Raw genomic sequence first — 20571 nt, forward strand, 5'->3', positions numbered from 1 at the left:
CAAAATGTGTGCTTCTCTGGTCTCTGGGAGAACACAAGCAGTGCTGTACTATTTACAAAAAATCTCACACCCCACTTAAATATGGGGGAACAGGTGTTGGTGCCATGACCACCAGGACCCTGACAGTATTACAACTCCTACCCTTGGGAGTCCTTCAAGCATGTGCTGTGGTCCTCTAGTAAGTGGCTTCCAGAGCACTTGCCTGCCACTGGTGTGACGTGTCCTATTGCCTCAGTAATGCTGATGCTTGATCTTTGATCTATGCCAGTTTCTAAAGAATTATTTGTACTGGTTGCCGTTCGCACTTTGCTTTTATTTTTTTAACTAGTTTTAAAGTTACCTGTATCTGACTTGGTGACTAGTTTTTCCCGCCAGTAGAGCTTAAAACACAAGCTGGTGTGACCGTGCAGCGTGTGACGTGTCCAGTTGCCTCAGTAAAGCTGATCTCTTGATCTTTGATCTCTGCCAATTTTTTGAATTGTACTGGTTGCTGCTCGCACTTTGCACTTTGCTTTTACTTGTTTTAACTAATTTTAAAGTTACCTGTATCTGACTTGCTGACTCCGTGCATGACCGCAGTTCCCGTATGTAGGAGCGGGCCCGCTTGGACGAAGGTCGGCGCACTAGTTGTTCCCACTAGTATAGTTTAAAACACAAGCTGACGCGACCGCGCAGCGGATGCTTGCAGCAGGCACGCTGGCGGCGTGCCAAAGGCAAGCCCGTCTGCGCCTGTCAGTTGCCAGAGCGCGCCCAGCGCCATGACCCCTGCCCGTTTCCCCCCCAAATCTACACAAGGGACCAGCTACTTAAGTATGATACCGGTGAGTGCTGTAACCCGGCTGTATTTACAGGATATGGGGATAAAGGGCCATCCAAATGCAATTCCTGTGGTTTCACAGTTAGGAACATATTGAGCAAACATACAAACCCTATAATTAAAGAAATAATTACAATATAGCTGAAGAGCTAGGATCCACCCTGTCACCTCCAATTTACTTAGACACCAGGAAAACTGACCTCCCTATAGGTGGAATTACCCCTCAGCGTTTTACTGCAGGCTCATTACAGTGTATGCTGAATACCAGATCCCTGATAAAGCATAAATATGAATTTGAATGCATGATGCAGCTCTCAAACCCAGATCTGGTTTTGTTAAGGAAACTTGGGCTAATGATACATCTAAACCCGACTGGAATATCGCCCTACCAGCAGGATATCAAGTAGCATGCTTAGAAAGGAAAGGGAAAAGGGGGGCATTGCCATTCTATATCTTTCTTACTTTAATGTAAAAATTGAGCCTACCCAACAATTGGAAGCTGAGGCATTGATTTTTAATATTAAAATTAACAACTCTCTCACCTTCCCAGGCCTACTTCTCTATCGGCTGCAGAGGTTAAGGTCTACTTTTACCCACTCACTCCAGACTCTTTTTGAATCCTGCGACTTTCCTACTTTTACAATTCTGGGGGATTTCAATTTCCACCTAGAATCCAATAATAAAGCAGATACTGCCATGTTGCTGGACAATCTTCCAGTATACGGTCTGACCCAAATTATCTCTGAATCCACCTATAAGGCCGGCCATACCTTGGATGGGATTTTTACCAATAATCCTAACACCATTTTGGATAATAAAATGATTTACAAAAAAGGGTCTAGGATATAATACCGCACTTATTTATATTATGGGAATATGTGTTAACATATGGTGCATTGATCAAAGGAAACAGGACCCTTTTAGTTTCCTATGATGAGAAAAAACTTTCCACAACAGACATTTGCAAAGATAATTTGATCCGCACACATTAAACACAAGAAATTAGTTCCATCAAGCGAAGTAGTTCACACAATTCTTTATTCTTTGAATCTTTATATTCTTCTCTTCACAGTAGCCAACGCGTTTCGTCCTATTGAAGGACTTCTTCAGGTCTACAAAACATAGACAATATACAATAATTTAAAAAACTTCTTAAAATATTAATGTTGGTGTAACCTAAATTGTTCACACACTATGGCTACACATCCATAACTCTTCTATTTACATATTTACATTATTGTTGAGCAGGGCAGTCAATTAATTATGAGGCCATGATCTTTTTATAGACTCAACTCCATAAGTTCACATTTACATTATAAGAACATACGTACAACAGTTCTTATTTACAATATTAAGTCATCTTACACTTAATTCATAACAAAATACAGTATGGGAAACTTATTATATAAGCACTGTCTTATGCTTACAACAAGATTATATATTTTGTTCGTATATGCACAATAATTAATACCTTATCTGATAAAAGTTAAGAGAAGTTCATATATTTATGATCCGCAACATTGGAAGAAAAGATGCCTAGACATACCATTGGAATAAAACTGTTGAATAATACACAACCTTATATAACATCAATGTCTGATCAGCAGACTTACTTCAGTGCTTAATACACACTACAAGACCTGGAGATATCAAGCACTATTTCAAAATGAATGGGATTGGGAGAGGGTCAATATAAACAATTATTATACCCTCAAAAATAGTTCATATCATGAACTATCAATACCATCCCAAGTGCCTCAAAATTTGACATTTAAAACAACCCAACATGTGCAAAATCTTCCATCAAAAGCATAAACCAGAAAAAATGTGTGGAGAATGAGAAAGCATCTCACGTGCGCAACACCAGAGGAGCTGCTGGCTGGTACTCGCCAGTGTGCTCACGAGTTTCTCATCATCGATGTCTTTCTCATGAAAATAATGTGAAAAAGAAATGTGTAAAGGGTTGTATGAAAAAAGTACACCAGGGAAGGTATATTAGGCAGCCCAAAAACCAATTAGAAAGAAAAAAGTTCTTAGAAAAAAGACCCGTGTGGTCTTACAGATAAGATTAGGTATGACCCACGTCTGTATTTTGACCCGTTTTATTCCACTCTGTGAGTCACCCCAAGGTTAAAAACACGGTCATGTTCAATAACCACATTTATGAATGGCCAACATGTTTCATTGCCTACTTAACTTTGCGGCAAATTCATCAGGGCGTCATGGAACTGCGATCACCTCCCTGGGATAGATCTGTTAAGAAACAGAAATCGCTGCGTATATGCAGAGAACATAAAAACACATGTCAGGTTGACAGAAACACGAAGGAACCACATTATACCCCCCTTCAAGCCAAAACGACACACCATTTCACAGGGGACATTACCTCGTGAAAGCCAAGGGCCCATGTACCAGCTCTCACGAAGTCAATGTTTTTAAATGAGCACTGTCAGTTGCTCTAATGGTCCTAATGCCCACACACATCCGTTATTTTGTGGTGCTTAGACCGTCATCTGTCGAGACAAATCAGATACTTTAGGAGGTGCCCACATGTCAAAAGTCATGCAAGCTCGCTCGTGACACTAAGTCTTATCTTAGATTAAAACCTGTCACTACCCAAAAGTCTACTCATAAAAGATAGTTGGCAAGCATCTATTTCACCCACTTCATCCTGGTTATCCCAGTTAGCTCGTAATTAATAGTGCTCTCTCACTATCATTACACACTGATGCCTCTCATACTCTCAGTCATAAAATTTCCAATGCGCCTCTACTGTTATAAAATGGTCTGCCAGGGGTCGCCGTGTGGTTGAGGAACTCTATTTACCGAAGTTCACCCTGGTTATCCCGGTTAACTCAACATATTAATGCTCTCTTGCTGTAATTGCGTATTATCACCCCGCATCCAATATTAATTCTAACCAGCCCAGACTCACCGTACGGTTGACGAGCTCACGCCGTAACTCATTCCCGGAACAACCCGGGAAATGCGCGGCCGAGATTTAAGCCGGCGGCGCAACACTAGTACTTCCGGGTTAGGGCTGATAACCCGGATCATTACGTGAAAGGCAAGGACGCGTCCATCAAGGCGGCCATCTTGTAGTGGCCAGATTTAAGACTAAATGCATCCACAGTGCGTTAGTCTTTCACCCAGGCAAAGGTATATTTAAGGGAAACGGCATTCGGAATAGAATTTTTAAAAAACTTGTACAGATGTATAAATCAAACACCATTACCAGGAATCGGATGTGGAGAATAGAAAATTTTTCTTAATTATTTTTTGCTAAACATTACTCACTGATGAATATCACAGTCCCAAAGGCCCAATAGAGATCCTCACATAGAATATGTCAAGCCACATGGGGACAGATGTTTAAAGGAAGCTGGCAACCAGTACATACAAGGAGTGTATATATCAAAATGTCAGAACCTACATAAGTGTGTGACCCCTGTTTTCATCGTCTGGAAATCTTATTCCACTCGATTTGATCATTCAGGCCAACTTGATCGACCTTTTCGGAATAAATCCAGCGAGCTTCCTTCACTGCAAGGGTATTCTCGATCTGATTTACATTGCCCATCACTCTTTCCAACACCAACCATTTAACAGCCTTGTAGTTGTGCTGGTGGTCCTTGTAATGTTGAACCAATTTCGTAGTTAATTTGCCGTTCTTGATGGTACTGAGATGCTCTTGTATCCTCACCTTGATTTTTCTTGTGGTGAGGCCAATGTAGTGAAGCCCACATGGGCAAGTAAGCCTGTAAATCGTATTTGATGAGTTGCAATTACTGAACTTGTTTAAGTACCAAGTTCGTCCATCCTGTCTAGTTCACAGACAGAGCAGCCTCCACACGGGTAATGTCCCGGGGGGATGGATGTGTTGGTCACTTGTGATTGAGGCCTTGTATGGACGAGCCTGTCTTTAAAGTTCTGAGCTCTCCTGAACGCAAACCGGGGGGCGGGCATTTTGTAATCGCTGGTGGATAATAAGGACCAATGCTTTCTAATGGCCTGGCGAATTTTCGTCGCAAGAGGGTCAAAGGTAAGCACTATGGGTAGACAATCAGAGCTCTCCCTCGAATTCCTTTCCAACAGTGCTTCACGTGGGGTGTTATATGCCCTCTTGCGAGCTCTGTTGACAATTTTTCTTGGATATGCCCTTTGCACCAGTTTCTCAGTGAGGGCCTCAGACTGTTTCAAAAAGTCAACACTCGAGGAACAGTTTCTGCGGTAACGCAGAAACTGTCCCACTGGGAGATTATCCCTCAACGCTCTTGGATGGAAAGATTGGTAATGCAAGAGGGAATTTTTGTTGGTAGGTTTCTGATGAACAGTCGAAGTTAACCTGTCACCAGTCACAGTGATGTCCAAATCTAAGTATGTTACCTTCTCGGTGCTCATGCTCCATGTGAACTTCAAACATTTGTCCCGATTATTGAGCCATTCCAAGAACTCACACAGATGGCTACGTGTACCAGTCCATATACAAAAGACATCATCAATATACCGCTTCCAGAGGCTGATGTGCCCCTGGAAGGGATTAGATGGATGGTATAGATGATGCTCTTCGAACTGGCCCACGTAGATGCAGGCCAGACTCGGTGCGAAGGTAGCACCCATAGAAGTCCCAGATATTTGTAGGAACATATCATCCTTATAGGCAAAGTAATTCCGAGTGAGTGCTACCTCTATGCATTGCATTGCATTCTATTCCGAATGCCGTTTCCCTTAAATATACCTTTGCCTGGGTGAAAGACTAACGCACTGTGGATGCATTTAGTCTTAAATCTGGCCACTACAAGATGGCCGCCTTGATGGACGCGTCCTTGCCTTTCACGTAATGATCCGGGTTATCAGCCCTAACCCGGAAGTACTAGTGTTGCGCCGCCGGCTTAAATCTCGGCCGCGCATTTCCCGGGTTGTTCCGGGAATGAGTTACGGCGTGAGCTCGTCAACCGTACGGTGAGTCTGGGCTGGTTAGAATTAATATTGGATGCGGGGTGATAATACGCAATTACAGCAAGAGAGCATTAATATGTTGAGTTAACCGGGATAACCAGGGTGAACTTCGGTAAATAGAGTTCCTCAACCACACGGCGACCCCTGGCAGACCATTTTATAACAGTAGAGGCGCATTGGAAATTTTATGACTGAGAGTATGAGAGGCATCAGTGTGTAATGATAGTGAGAGAGCACTATTAATTACGAGCTAACTGGGATAACCAGGATGAAGTGGGTGAAATAGATGCTTGCCAACTATCTTTTATGAGTAGACTTTTGGGTAGTGACAGGTTTTAATCTAAGATAAGACTTAGTGTCACGAGCGAGCTTGCATGACTTTTGACATGTGGGCACCTCCTAAAGTATCTGATTTGTCTCGACAGATGACGGTCTAAGCACCACAAAATAACGGATGTGTGTGGGCATTAGGACCATTAGAGCAACTGACAGTGCTCATTTAAAAACATTGACTTCGTGAGAGCTGGTACATGGGCCCTTGGCTTTCACGAGGTAATGTCCCCTGTGAAATGGTGTGTCGTTTTGGCTTGAAGGGGGGTATAATGTGGTTCCTTCGTGTTTCTGTCAACCTGACATGTGTTTTTATGTTCTCTGCATATACGCAGCGATTTCTGTTTCTTAACAGATCTATCCCAGGGAGGTGATCGCAGTTCCATGACGCCCTGATGAATTTGCCGCAAAGTTAAGTAGGCAATGAAACATGTTGGCCATTCATAAATGTGGTTATTGAACATGACCGTGTTTTTAACCTTGGGGTGACTCACAGAGTGGAATAAAACGGGTCAAAATACAGACGTGGGTCATACCTAATCTTATCTGTAAGACCACACGGGTCTTTTTTCTAAGAACTTTTTTCTTTCTAATTGGTTTTTGGGCTGCCTAATATACCTTCCCTGGTGTACTTTTTTCATACAACCCTTTACACATTTCTTTTTCACATTATTTTCATGAGAAAGACATCGATGATGAGAAACTCGTGAGCACACTGGCGAGTACCAGCCAGCAGCTCCTCTGGTGTTGCGCACGTGAGATGCTTTCTCATTCTCCACACATTTTTTCTGGTTTATGCTTTTGATGGAAGATTTTGCACATGTTGGGTTGTTTTAAATGTCAAATTTTGAGGCACTTGGGATGGTATTGATAGTTCATGATATGAACTATTTTTGAGGGTATAATAATTGTTTATATTGCCCCTCTCCCAATCCCATTCATTTTGAAATAGTGCTTGATATCTCCAGGTCTTGTAGTGTGTATTATTGACTGAGTGGAGGGTGGCCTGGTTGATTTGTCCCTCTTAAACTCCTTTTTTTGAATATTACTTCAGTGCTTGCCAGACACCCTGATGGAATGAAACGTATATTTAATAAACCAAAGCATTATATGATTACCTCATCAATTATCCGTTTTATTACATATGAGTCCCCTCTTCTCAGATTGAGCTGACCTTATGGTCCTTCTTCTAGGAGATAATGAGATATTATAATCATTTAATCGCTGTTCTGTTTATTTATGGACCCTATTTTAAAACTTACAGGCATCATGCTCAAAGGGGCCATACCTGTGTCCCTACGGTATTGGGATCCTCAGTCAAAAGAAGCACTTGTCTTGTTAAACCCTTATGAGATTCCGTTAATGAAATAGCAGCGTCAGCAGCTGCAAGATAGAATAAAGGTATATATATATATAGATATACATATAAGATTTAAAGTATTCAATAGACAATAATGCTATTCCTTCAGCCTTATTATTCATCCAGAAAGTGCCATAGTTGTTTTCAGGCAGAGAACCTGCCTATTCAATGACATGTTCTCACTTTCAATTATTACAATTGCAAGTCTATGGACCATTAGATCCTATATATTCCATAGAAATCTTAAAATTATCACTGAATGATCATCTTGAAATGGCATATAAAATCGAAAAGCTACAGTCTGGGCAATCATACCTTTGCATCCTTTGCCTGGAGTCTTTAGTCAGGATAATAGTAAAAGGTAAGTTCCTTGGACAGTATGCGGTTAATGTTGACCCATCACTCTAACATAAACATAAAAATCACAGTTTGTAATTATCCGTTCAAAACATATGTAAATACAGATTATAATAACCAAAAACCTAGTTTAAAACTATTTTATATCAAGATCTGTATCCCGTTAGTCATTCATCCATTTCGCTTTTAACGTTATGCTAAATTTAATTAAGTTTGAGGGGCACCCATCTTCATCACGGTGCTTGCTATAAAAAGGAGAGAGACCGCTCCCTTTCAAATTATCAAATGAATTACAATATACAAAATGGGGCCAAAGCATTTAAATAAGAAACACCTCATTACTTCCATCCTATTCGATGGAGTGCTACTCGGTCATCATGCATCATCTAGGTTACACTGTCATATTTCCTTAAAACTTCAGACATCAGAACTTCATGTTCGGATCAAAACATTTCATCCAAACATGATAATAGTCGAATCAAATCACAGTGTGTCAACTGTTCCCAGCACCTTAAATCGGGGAACAACATTTACAACGCAACTTTTACAACGCACTACACTTACAACGCATTTTTTACAACGCAACATCCATTACAACGCATTCCATTACATAGCATGACACTACAACACATTTTTAAAACCTACCTTTACAACGCATTCTATTACATCGCATACTACCTTTACAACGCATACCATTACAACGCATAATATTACACTACACTATCCAACACTTACCCTACTGTTGCACCCCCTGGAGTTAGAATAGTAATTTTTACCCCTATACTATCCAACACTTACCCTACTGTTGCACCCCCTGGAGTTAGAATAGTAATTTTTACCCCTATACTATCCAACACTTTCCCTACTGTTGCACCCCCTGGAGTTAGAATAGTGATTTTTACCCCTATACTATCCAACACTTTCCCTACTGTTGCACCCCCTGGAGTTAGAATAGTAATTTTTACCCCTATACTATCCAACACTTACCTTACTGTTGCACCCCCTGGAGTTAGAAAAGTAATTTTTACCCCTATACTATCTAATACTTACCTTAAATGCAATTTAATATTATGCGTTGTAATGGTATGCGTTGTAAAGGTAGTATGCGATGTAATGGAATGCGTTGTAAAGGTAGTTTTTAAAAATGCGTTGTAGTGTCATGCTATGTAATGGAATGCGTTGTAATGGATGTTGCGTTGTAAAAAATGCGTTGTAAGTGCATGCGTTGTAAAAGTGTGCGTTGTAACAACATACATCCCCTTAAATCGCATAGCCACTCCAATTTTTTGTCATAAATGAGATGCTTGTTAGAAGAAAAATGGCCGCACTCCTAAGCCTCTCTGTTATCTAGAACCAGTATTGTATTCTACCCCAATGCCTAGTTTTGGGCCAAGAATGTCCAAATACAAATTAATATGCATTTTGTCTTAATCAAATGTTGCCCCAAACAGTCACACAGTATTTATATTTGCACTGCCATGGCGGCAACAACACATAATTAGCGCATATGCCTTTCGGCAACGGTATTCCTTCCACACTCACTCATACCAACAGTTACAAGCCTTAGGTCACGGTTGTACAAACATACATTTAATTGAAGTACCACCGAACAGTTGCGCAGCAAGTGAGTTACCACTGCAATAACTGCAACACCACACTGATAGTGCAGATGCCTTCCGGCAGGGGGACTCCTCCCAAACCCACTCCTGCCAAAAGTTAGCCAGAAAAAAGAGGTATTCCATATATCATTTAAATTTAATTGCATAATTAAACCGAAGGCATACGTCATGATCACACGCCCATAGATGTATCCCTTAATTTACTTATTCAAATCACAAAGCAACTTAACAAGCATTTCAATAGTACCCATATTCCGCTCATCTTTGAAAAAGTATCACCGGCAACGCGTCCGTGTCTTTGCATCCAACACCGCCAAGCCGAGTCTCATTCAAGCCCGGCTTTTAAATTTTCCCTCCATGTCCGCACATGTGTACTCAGCAAAATAAGCGGACCAAACGACCAGCCATCTTGAAATGTAGTCCTTCTGATCGGATCACACACAGTTACTGTTGTTTAAATATTATGGGGCATATGTATTAAAATCCGTTATTGCGATTCTCAAATAGATTGAGAATCGCTATTTGGGAATCGCAAAACAGGATGTATTTAAAAATTCACGGGGGGAGGAGCCTAGCGCTCGACCAAGATGGCCGCGTGAGCTCTGAGCTCCCGAGACCCTCGCGCCCTCCGCCGACTATCCTGTCTCTAATCCTGTCTGCATGCATGGCATCGTGTAGATGACTTGTCAGGGAGGCGATTGATGCTACCCGAGGTCGGATCGCCCACCGGGAACCGGAGTTATGCATGGCGGAAGATTGCGGCCTATCTCCGAGGGATGCCAGGGGCTGGAGTTGGCAGGATGCCCGACCTCTAGTTGAACAACAGCGGCCAGGCGAGGTGTGAACTGTCGGATGGAGGTCCCCGTCCTTTCACTTTCACTTTCTCTCCCTTTGTCTGCCCTGCCCCTGGAGAGCCCTTGGTGGCTTTATTTTCCTTTGGACGCTCTACATGCTACTCTGGCGGCCCACTGCAGACCTGATCACTCCTGATTCCTCTTGCTGAGAGGGGGCCGTCTTATCGGAACCGAACTGCTTGGTGCCAACCATGTCGGGCAAAGCAGAGGTGGATCGGCTGAAGCCTAAGTCTACCAGGCGGGGAGCCTATTCTCAAGCTAATAATATGGACCGCTATGCTCTGCAGAAGGGGTCACCGAGTGGGTCGAGCCAGTCGCCGGATACCCAGAAGGAGGTCTCGCCCTTGGCCCCGGAGCTCTCGCTGCAGGATGTCATGGGGGCGCTCGAGGGGATGCAGACCTCGATTGGGAGACAATTTGATGCCCTGGCGCATAAAGTGGATACCATCTTGGTGGACGTTAACCTGATTCGCGCAGATTTGGGCAACACCAACGAACGGGTTAAAACCCTGGACCTCAAGACCACGGGCCTCGCCGATGAGGTTTCGGAACTGCAGACCGAGGTTCGTAAGCTGAGGACCGAGAGTGATCTCGCCGCCCGTCGGCTGGAGGACTTTGAGAGCCGGGCCAGGCGCAACAACGTGCGCGTTATCGGGGTCCCGGAGTCCTCGGATGAGGCTTCGGTTGACCTGCTCGTGGAGGATTTGGTGCTTAACCACCTGCAGCCTAAGGGTCTTGGGAAGTTCTTCGCGGTTGAAAGGGCCCACAGAGTGCCGGGTGGGAAGCCTAGGGTGGGAGCCCCGCCGAGGCCGATCGTCGCCCGGCTCTTTCATTTTCGAGATCGGGACGCTATCCTGCAAGCATCGAGGGTAACGGGCCCGGTCCCCTTCCAGAACGCGTCGGTGAATTTCTATCCTGATTTCACCCAGCAGGTGCAGAGGCAGAGACAGGGCTTTCTGGGGGTGAAGAGGCGCCTTCGGGAGAGGGATCTGAAGTATGCCATGCTCTTCCCTGCCAGATTACGTGTGGTGTCCGAAGACCGGACATTCTTTTTTGAGTCTCTCGCCATGGCCGATGAATGGCTGGACGCTTTGCCCCGACGACGGGCGGGAGAGGACACTGCCGCGGATGGGGACAGTGGCCGGGATGGGCAAGGGTGATGTTTTCAGAGCTGGTCTGACTCGATTTGACTTTATCTGATGACTTGAATAGAGTGCAGTAAATGCGGAGGGTTGCGGGAGGACGAGGGGAGCTCTTTCCTCCCTTAGGGTACTTTTTGTAGATTTGGTAGGGCGACAGGCACACTGCAAGTTGGGGGGGCTTTGTAAGCTGCAGCAGGGGTGCAGGGTGGGGGGGATGGTTGGGATTTTGGGTTTGTTGTTGGGGGGTTTGTTTCTGCAAGGCATAATGATCATTCTCTGGATTGTTCCATGGTGGCTCTTCGGGTGGGGGGTGGGCCTCTTTGTGTTTGGGGATGGGGGGTAGAGGTTTAAGTGTTATTAGCTGGAATGTTAATGGTTTGGGAGATCGCATTAAGCGCGGGATAGTTTTGCAACACTTGAAACGGTCAATGCCAGATGTTGCCCTACTGCAGGAGACACACCTCATAGGTAATACGTGTTATGCTCTTAATAGGAAGGGTTATAAATTCATAGCTCATTCGGGATTTTCCTCCGGGTCCAGGGGTGTGGGCATCCTAGTCAGGGCCTCGCTACCATTTGAGGTGGACTCCACAATTGTTGACGATAGGGGGAGGTTTGTGGCGGTGGCGGGGAGGTGGGAAGGTAGAACTTTGCTTTTGGTTTCGGTTTATGTCCCTCCAGCCCTGCAGGCCTCCACGTTTACAGATCTGGGTAGGGCCTTGCTGGACCTCCCGGGAGGAATGCTAGTGGTGGGGGGGGATTTCAATGCTGTCGGCTCTGGGCTGCTGGATAGGTACCCGCCCAGAGACACTGGGGGGGGCTCAGAAGTGGCTCCCAGACTTACTAGACACACTCGGCCTGATAGATTGCTGGAGGCTCCGGCACCCCACACAGCGTCAATACACCTTCCACTCCGGGGCGCATGGTAGCCTCTCTAGGATTGACTACCTGCTCACTTTGGCTGCGCACGCCCCACTGGTGTCTGAGGTCAGGCACATGGCGCGTGGCATATCGGACCATTCGCCAGTGTGGGTCAGGCTGGATATAAGCCGCGAGGGAGGGGGAAGGGTGGCTCCTATTAACCCCTGGTACTTTCGAGATTCCAAGATGCGCAGCGCACTGGTGAAGACAGTGGATAATTTCTTCAAGGACAATCATGGGTCCGTGGACTCGGCTGTGTCGTTGTGGGAAGCATTTAAGACCGTGCTGCGAGGGGAGGCCCTCTCACTTGTAGTGGCGGCCAAGCGGCGGAGAGATGGCGAGGTTATGCAAGTGGAGGAGGAGATCGGGGCTTTGGAGGGAGCGTTAGAGGAGGAGGTAACAGCGGCCTCACTGCATGAGCTGAGCTTGAAGCAAGCCGAGTATAAGGACCTTGTGACAAATGCCGCTAAGACCCTCAGTAGGGAACAGCAGGGCCGCCTGTATGATGTTGGTGACAAGGCCGGGAAGCTCTTAGCTTGGCTGGATAAAAAAGAAAGGGTTAATAGAGTAGTGCCGGAGTTGACGGGAGAGGGGGGAGAGGTGATTGTGGAACCTGAGGGGATTGTACAGTCTTTCTCGGACTATTTCTGTCAGGTTTATGCCTCAGTGTCGGATAGGCCGCCCGAGGACTCGCGTGACCTCTTGAGGGATATCGCTCTGCCCTGTCTCTCTGATGTAGATAGAGATGATCTTGATGGAGAGATAACGGTCGATGAGGTGGCGGGAGCTATTCGCGCGCTGAACCCGGGCAAGGCCTCGGGCCCGAATGGCTTGCCGATTGACCTGTATAAGCTGTTCCCGGATAGGGTAGCCCCTCACCTGCGCGCCATGTTCGTGGAGGCGCGGGGGAGTGGGACCCTCCCGTTGGACCAGAGGCTGGCGACAATTGTTGTGATACACAAAGATGGTAAACCCCGAGATAAGTGTGCCTCATATAGGCCCATCTCACTCCTCAACGCCGAGCCGAAGATTCTGGCTAAAATCCTGGCGGGCCGATTGGTCAGGGTACTTGGAAACTTGATTCACCCGGATCAATCCGGTTTTATTCCGCATCGCAACACCGCGTTAAACCTTAGGCGCCTTCATGGTGTGATCGCCAGGGCTGGCACGCTGCGAGAACCGGCTATTGTGGCGTCTCTTGATGCCACGATGGCCTTTGATACGGTGGAATGGGCGTATTTGTGGGCTGTGCTAGCCAAGTTCGGCTTTGGCCCTGGTTTTGTGAGTTGGGTGAGGTTGCTGTATGAGGGACCCCTTGCGAGTGTGGTGGTAAATGGCCGGGCATCGACTCCGTTCCGGCTTGGGAGGGGGACTCGGCAGGGCTGCCCCCTGTCGCCTCTGCTGTTCGCCCTTGCCCTTGAACCGCTGGCGGCGTGGATACGATGGCACCCGGACATACGTGGCCTTCGCTGGTCGCCCGAACACGAGGACCGCATTTCGCTATATGCTGACGACATCCTGTTGTATCTTGCCTCGCCCAAGAATTCATTCATAGTGGTTTGTGACGTTCTTACATCTTTCGGTAGGAACTCGGGTCTCGTCATCAACTGGAGTAAATCGTATTTATACGTCCTTAGTGGTGAGGTTCCACCGGTCCCGCGAACTTGTTCGATCCAGATTGCTCAGCAGGGCTTCATGTATCTGGGGATCTTTATCTCCATGGACCCTGCTTTGCGGTATGAGAGAAACCTGCTTCCCCCCCTGGCGCGCCTGCGGCGGGATGTTGAGGGCTGGCGGAGGTTGCCGCTCTCCCTCGTCGGGCGCGCTGCCTTGTTCAAAATGATGTCCCTTCCTCGGTTCCTCTACGCATTGCAGAATACTCTGGATTGGGTGCCGGCCAGGTACTTTCGGGAGGTCGAAAGCCTCCAACGAACGTTGTTGTGGGATGGGCGGCCGCGGATAGCGATTGCTAAATTGACGCTTCCATGGTATGACGGGGGTATCGCTCTTCCAGACATCCGACGCTATTACTGGGCCACCCAGTTGTCCGCGATTAACCATGGTCTTTATGGCCCGGCTCTCAGCCCTGGTTATGCCATGGACAGATGGTTGCTGCGTGGTGGGAACTATCTTAGGGCATTGTATTCGCGGTCCCTCGACTCGTCCCTCACGGGGCCCACTGGGGTGGCGGTGCGTGTATGGAAGATGGCGACTGACTCTCTGGGCTGGAAGGATAGGCTCACCCTAGCTACCCCGTTGTTTGAATCTGAAAGGTTGGGTAGGCTTTGGCATACGAAAGGGTTTGATAAATGGGACTTGATCGGCATCTCCAGGGTTGGAGATGTGCTGATTAAGGGGAGGGTGAAGTCCTTTGAAGAGTTGCAGAAAGAGTATGAGTTGCGGTCAGTCCTTGTGGAGGGTGAGAGGGTGCCTGAGTCCTCTCCTTTGGAGGACCGGATCCTTGATGGCCATATGCCAGAGAGCACGATCTCGCTCATCTACAAGAAACTGATAAATGTTCGGGCTGATATGCTTCTGGGGCTGCGGGACCAGTGGACCAGGGACGGACTCGAGTTGGATGATGAGGACTGGCAGTCTGCTGTTTCCTCTCCTAAGGAGGTTGCGATCCCGTCGCGTCTGAGGCTGGTGCAGCTCAAGATATTGCATCGAGTGTATGTGACGGGGCCGCGACTGGTTCATATGGGATTCTCTGAGGAAGGCCTATGCAGGAGGGGATGTGGTATGGTGGGTACTTTCCTCCATATCATTTGGGAATGTGGTGTCATCACGGAATTTTGGAGGCGAGTCCATGCGGTGATGGGGGAGGTGACGGGCATTGCCATGCAGCCGGAAGCGCGGTGTTGTCTCCTGAATGTCTGGGGGCCCACTGATCATGATGAGGCGCAGACCCAGTGGGTGACTCTGGGTAACATGGTTGCTAAGAGGGATATCGCGCGCTTGTGTGGTTCCGCGGGGCCCCCCACGTTAACCGCGTGGAAAGAAAATATGGACTGGAGTATGCTCAGGGAGAAGACAGTCTATTGCGCTAGAGGCTGCCCTCGGAAGTGGCATGCCATCTGGGGGAGGTGGAATCAATACAGGGGGGGAATATGTCTTGCCCCTGATCTGGATCCCCCCGAGGAACAGCTTTCTTCTTGATCTTCTTTCCAGCTTAGTATGCAGATGTGATGGTTAATTGACTTCTTGGGCCTCTGCTTTCCCCCCGTTTTCCTCTTTTCACAGTACTGTAACTGTTAGACGATTGGGGTCCGGCTCCCCCCTGAGGGGCTAACACCGTGGGTATTCAGTGTTGTTGCCTTGCTGGGGTTTGTTGTGTGTTTGTAATTATTTAAAAATGGAACATTTTCACTGCTCCTTCAATGCACTGTGGACGTTTCTTTGTTCTCTCCTACCGAAGCTGCCGAACCTCCGGGTTGTCGGCTGAATAGCTGTGTCCAGATTCTTGAAGAAATAAAGGTTTTATAAATAAAAAAAAATAAAAAATAAAAATTCACAAACATTTTGCGATTTCTTGTTATTCCTTCTCTAATTCCGAAATCGCAATTAAGGAATACCTTCCCATTCATTCCTATGGGCCAGGAGGCCCATAGGAATGAATCGGAAGTCATTCTCAATTTGCGATTCGCAATTAGAGAATCGTAAATTAAGAATAATTTCAAGGGTGCAAGGGTGTCATAAGGACACCCTGATGCACCCCTGAAATGAGGATTTGTGCGCGTATGGTGCACATACATGCCCTAAGGGCATGTATGTGCGCCACATGGCACTTTGAAAAATGCCAAAAAGTGCATTATTCAAAGAAGTCGCAAATTACCACCAACTTCAAGTTGGTGGTAATTTGCGATTTCTTAAGGAGAAATCGCACAACTTGGGTGCTTGTTACATAGCATTTAAGGAATCGCAATTTGCGATTCCTTAAATGCTTACGCAAAATTAAGGAATCGCAAAATTAGCGATTCCTTAATAATGCGATGCGAAAATGCTCATACATCGCGTTTTGCGATTTTGTATTCGCAAACGCTGTTTTTTTGCGAATCGCAGCATTTGCGAATACAAGATCGTTTGCTACATATGCCCCGAGTCCTTATTTTACATATCTGACATCCGGCAGATTAAAAGAAAAACAGAGGGAAAGATTATTGTTACATCGTGTTTTTCCTCTCTCTTTGTACTTCTTTAGTGTTTGTTCTCTGCTGCTCTCCTGCATCTGTGATGTCACCTAGAGTTCCTTTTGTGTATGTTTGATTCTACTGTCAGTTATATCTGAGGCTGAGCAGAAGGGCAGATGCTCCCGGTGGGGCCTTAACTGGGACCTTTACTGAATTACATTCTTGCTTGTAACCTGTACATTAATTCTTGATTACTAAGAAAAACCCCACATCTGGACGCAGCAACACAAGGACTCATCTATTTATTTTGTTAAATGTTACACTGGCGATGATTTAAGGTAAGAAACCACGCGTGATCAAAAGATACTGCAAAAGAAACTAACTAAACCTCATGCCCAACCCCTTGATTGCCTAACCGGTGTCTACAACATCAGACAGCCAGAAGTAAGTTGAGCGTTGGTATGGGCTTGGGACATGTTAAAGTATGCCTAAACGTTGGATGTTAAGTTGTGACCTGCTGCTTGAAATCTGCTATTACATGGAATTTGCAGCTTGATTTTGAGACTCTCCGCCTTATACACATCTTACAAAAGGAGGTGATTTGATCTGATTAACTCGGAATCTGCCTGCTATGTGTCTAAAAGGGTTTGAAGGTGCTGTCATCAGACTGGTTGGAGTGCTATGAGTGCCACTTTTGGAGTGCTATGAGCAGTTGGGAATTCCAGTATTGGCAGTGCAACTGAGGAGTTCGGTTCTATGCGTGCTCCTATTGTGTTGATGTGCCCCTATGGTGAATCTGCCATTGCTACCACTGTTTGAGAATGTGTTTAAACTGGGGACTGCCTTATCAAGAAGTTTCACTCTTATGTAAGGAGAAATGCAGCTCTGCAACTGAGGAAACTGTCTCCACATACATGAGGATAGGTGTCTATGTGCTCCCGGAGGAATTTTGTTTAAAAAAAAAGAAAAAGGCGCAATGAAACGTTATCATTTCACTTCCCTAATTGACACGTCGCGCTTCTGCTATGGGGTGGTTTGAACTGTTTTGTTGCGGTTCAAACTATAAACAGAGCTCGTGCACCGTACCTGTTTCCATTATCGTGCTCACCACGAGCCTTGCTTCCCCGCACGCAGCCTCCTGTGCCTTCGCCGTGTGCATCTTCCTGTGTCCTGCCTGCTCTGCTCTCAAGACGTGCAGTGAGCCATCCGGCTCAGCGTCATGTACGTGCCGCCATTTTAGGGTTGGCGTACTGCTACCTCAAGTGTATCTAGTAGTGTATCATCTACAGTGCCAACCAAAATGTGTTTATGCCGTCTTCTATGCACCGCATCTTATGGAGCAGAGGGGAGGAGTACTTCTTATTTTACATGGCTGACCCGAACATAGTTAAAGAATCACAATGGTGATGATTATGAGGATATCATCGAGGAGCTGCAGTTATTCAATTTCATGGTTGAGAGGGCACAACGCGACTGGGAAAGAGACCATTATATGCTGACCTATGATGACTGTGACTGTGGGATTTCAACGTCCGAAGATGACTACGGTGACTACTTTTTTTTGTTTTAGTTTGTTATGTTAAAGATATTGTAATCTGCTCTGTTTCACATATCAGCTATGTTGCTGGGTGTACTGTTGATGATCTTTTTACTTTTTGTTCTGTTTATGCTACTTTTACGTCTTTCTACATGTTACAAATGTATGGTATTGTCATTCCTTTGCGGTTATTGCATTTTAGTTAGTTTTTAGAGTTCAGTGATGTGCTTGATTAGTTTGCTTTTATTGGATTGAGCCACTTATGGGCTCAACATTTGTTGGGGTGCTCAAATTTTATTTATTTCCAGTGATTATTTGCAGAAGCGTTTGATACTGCTATGCGTTTTCGAACCACTTTTGAAATTGCTCCATTCTTTTTGTAGTTAAAGGTGATGAGATATGTTGATGCTCAGTTTATTCTTTATTTTTGAAGAACCACATTTCTTAGTGCTCTATTTCATTAGAGGGGTTCACATATTTACTGTGAGGAGTCGTGCAGGGGTTACATTTTATTTTATAGTATTGAACTACATTTGTGCTCAAATTGTTCTTGAGGTGTTCATTTCCATTTTGAATTTTCTGAAGATTAGTTGTTCCAGTGTTTGGACTTATTGGATGTGTACTTTTGCGGAGCCACATCGGTGCTCATTTTTGTGGCACTCCATTCTTTTCAGGTTTAATGATAAAGAGCCGTAGTGTGCTCAGTTCTATTCATGCTCAGTTTTATTCATAATTAATATTGTTGAACCATGTAAGTGCTCTAATTAGTTAGAGGTGTTCAGTTATACAGAGAGCCGCTGTAGTGCTCATTGTTATGAAGAGCCTTGTTGTGATCATTTTTATGTGAGGAGTCATAGTGCTTCTCAATTTTTGGATTTGTTGGAGGGATTCAGTTTTATGAAGAGCCGTGTAAGTGCTCAATCGCTTAGAGGAGTTCAAATTTATTAGTGGAGTTACGAGCCACAGGTTGCTCATTGATATGAACCACGTAAGTGCTCTAATGTTTTAGAGGAGTTCAAATTACTTAATGTAATGAAGAGTCGCAGGTTCCTCAATTTTGTTGATATGAACCACGTAAGTGCTCTAATGTTTTAGAGGAGTTCATATTTAATTTATTAATTCTTGTATCTGAACCTTTTTTCCCTTATATCTTTTGGAGTGTTCAGTTTCTTTTGTTTGCTGGTGATGAACCCATCCACTTCCATTCTTGTGGATTTTGTTATGTGGTGGTCCTTAACCACATTTATTTATTATCCATTTCCTTTCATTTTCAGGTGACAGTACTGCCTTTCGTACTTTCACCCGTTTGATGTGTTATTCTCTTCCACTAAATTTGCGAAGAGGGTTTACTTTGTATGTGCTGCATTTTCTATCATCTACTTTTCTTCTTTCCTTCGTTTCTCCTTTGCTCTTATTTCTGTCAAGGGAGGAGATGTGTTACATCCTGTTTTCCTCCCTCTCTGTCCTTCTTTAGTGTTTGTTCTCTGCTGTTCAGCCTTCATCTGTGATGTCACCTAGAGTTCCTTTTGTGTATGTTTGATTCTACTGTAAGTTATATTTGAGGCTGAGCAGCAGGGCAGCTGCTCCCGGTGGGGCCTTAAATGGGGCCTTTACTGAATTAAATTCTTGCTTGTATCCTGTACATTAATTCTTGATTACTAAGAATAAACCCACATCTGGACGCAGCAACACAAGGAGTCATTTATCTATTTTGTTAAATGTTACAATTATCCCTATTCATACTCGGCAAGAAAAAACACCAAGCAAAAGGCAAAAAAATATATGAAGGGGGCAACAGTCCCAGCCAAGCGTTTAATCTCCACTTGCCCGCACATGCATAATCCTCCCACTACCTGCGAAGATAGAAAGGCGGCCATCTTATAGTGTAGTTTTTCTTGCAGGAATACACTAGGATAGTCTAAGATCACAAACAATTGCTATCGTTTGAGTTTTCTGCCATTATCTTAAATGTTGGACATCTTCCCGATCCAAAGGGAAGGAAAAGGGAAAGGTCATTCCTATTATTACTCGGTAAGAAAGGACAAAAATTCAAGAAAACAAAGGACCCTGCCAAATATATCGCTACCATATGCCAGCGCATGCGTAGTCAGTGCTGCCAGCAAGATCGAAAGGTGGCACTATTATAAATTCGCCTATCCTATGCTCATAAACAGATTTTCTGAATGATTGTGTCTCGGACCATTTCCATATGTGCGCTATTTAAAGATTTCTTTTAGGTTTAGCTTTTTTAAGCACATGCGTATTCAGCACCATCGACTAAACAGATACTCGGCCATCTTATACTATGGTCCTTCATATGTGCAAATGAGGTACCCTAATAGTTCATACTTTTAACCAATGGCATAATTGTCATTTCCGCTTTCCCACACAGGCCTAATAGCCCATCTAGTATATAAACAATTCACAACTGTTCTCCCTCAATTAGCATCAAAGTGAACCAAGGGTCACGCTATAATATAGCTTGGGATCCCTCATGCATATAGCATACGTAGGTAGGCATGCATGTATGTATCAATACCATATT

At 45.0% G+C, this 20571-nt stretch overlaps 1 long non-coding RNA gene across 2 annotated transcripts in view; it reads right to left on the minus strand.

Annotated features, from left to right (window-relative positions):
- Positions 1-1826: 1826 nt before the first annotated feature.
- The window catches only part of LOC146862279 (uncharacterized), a 127844-nt gene continuing 109099 nt past the window's right edge, over positions 1827-20571 (minus strand). Inside the window, exons 2-4 of one of the 2 annotated variants that reach the window (XR_014978408.1) lie at positions 7782-7870; positions 7395-7489; positions 1827-1929 (exon numbers count right to left, since the gene is read on the minus strand). This is a non-coding gene — a long non-coding RNA (uncharacterized LOC146862279). The remainder of the gene's footprint in view (positions 1930-7394; positions 7490-7781; positions 7871-20571) is intronic. The other variant, XR_014978407.1, reaches the window with a different exon arrangement.

Source organism: Triturus cristatus, chromosome 2_2 (genome assembly GCF_964204655.1).
Source record: "Triturus cristatus chromosome 2_2, aTriCri1.1, whole genome shotgun sequence".
NCBI lineage: Eukaryota > Metazoa > Chordata > Amphibia > Caudata > Salamandridae > Triturus > Triturus cristatus.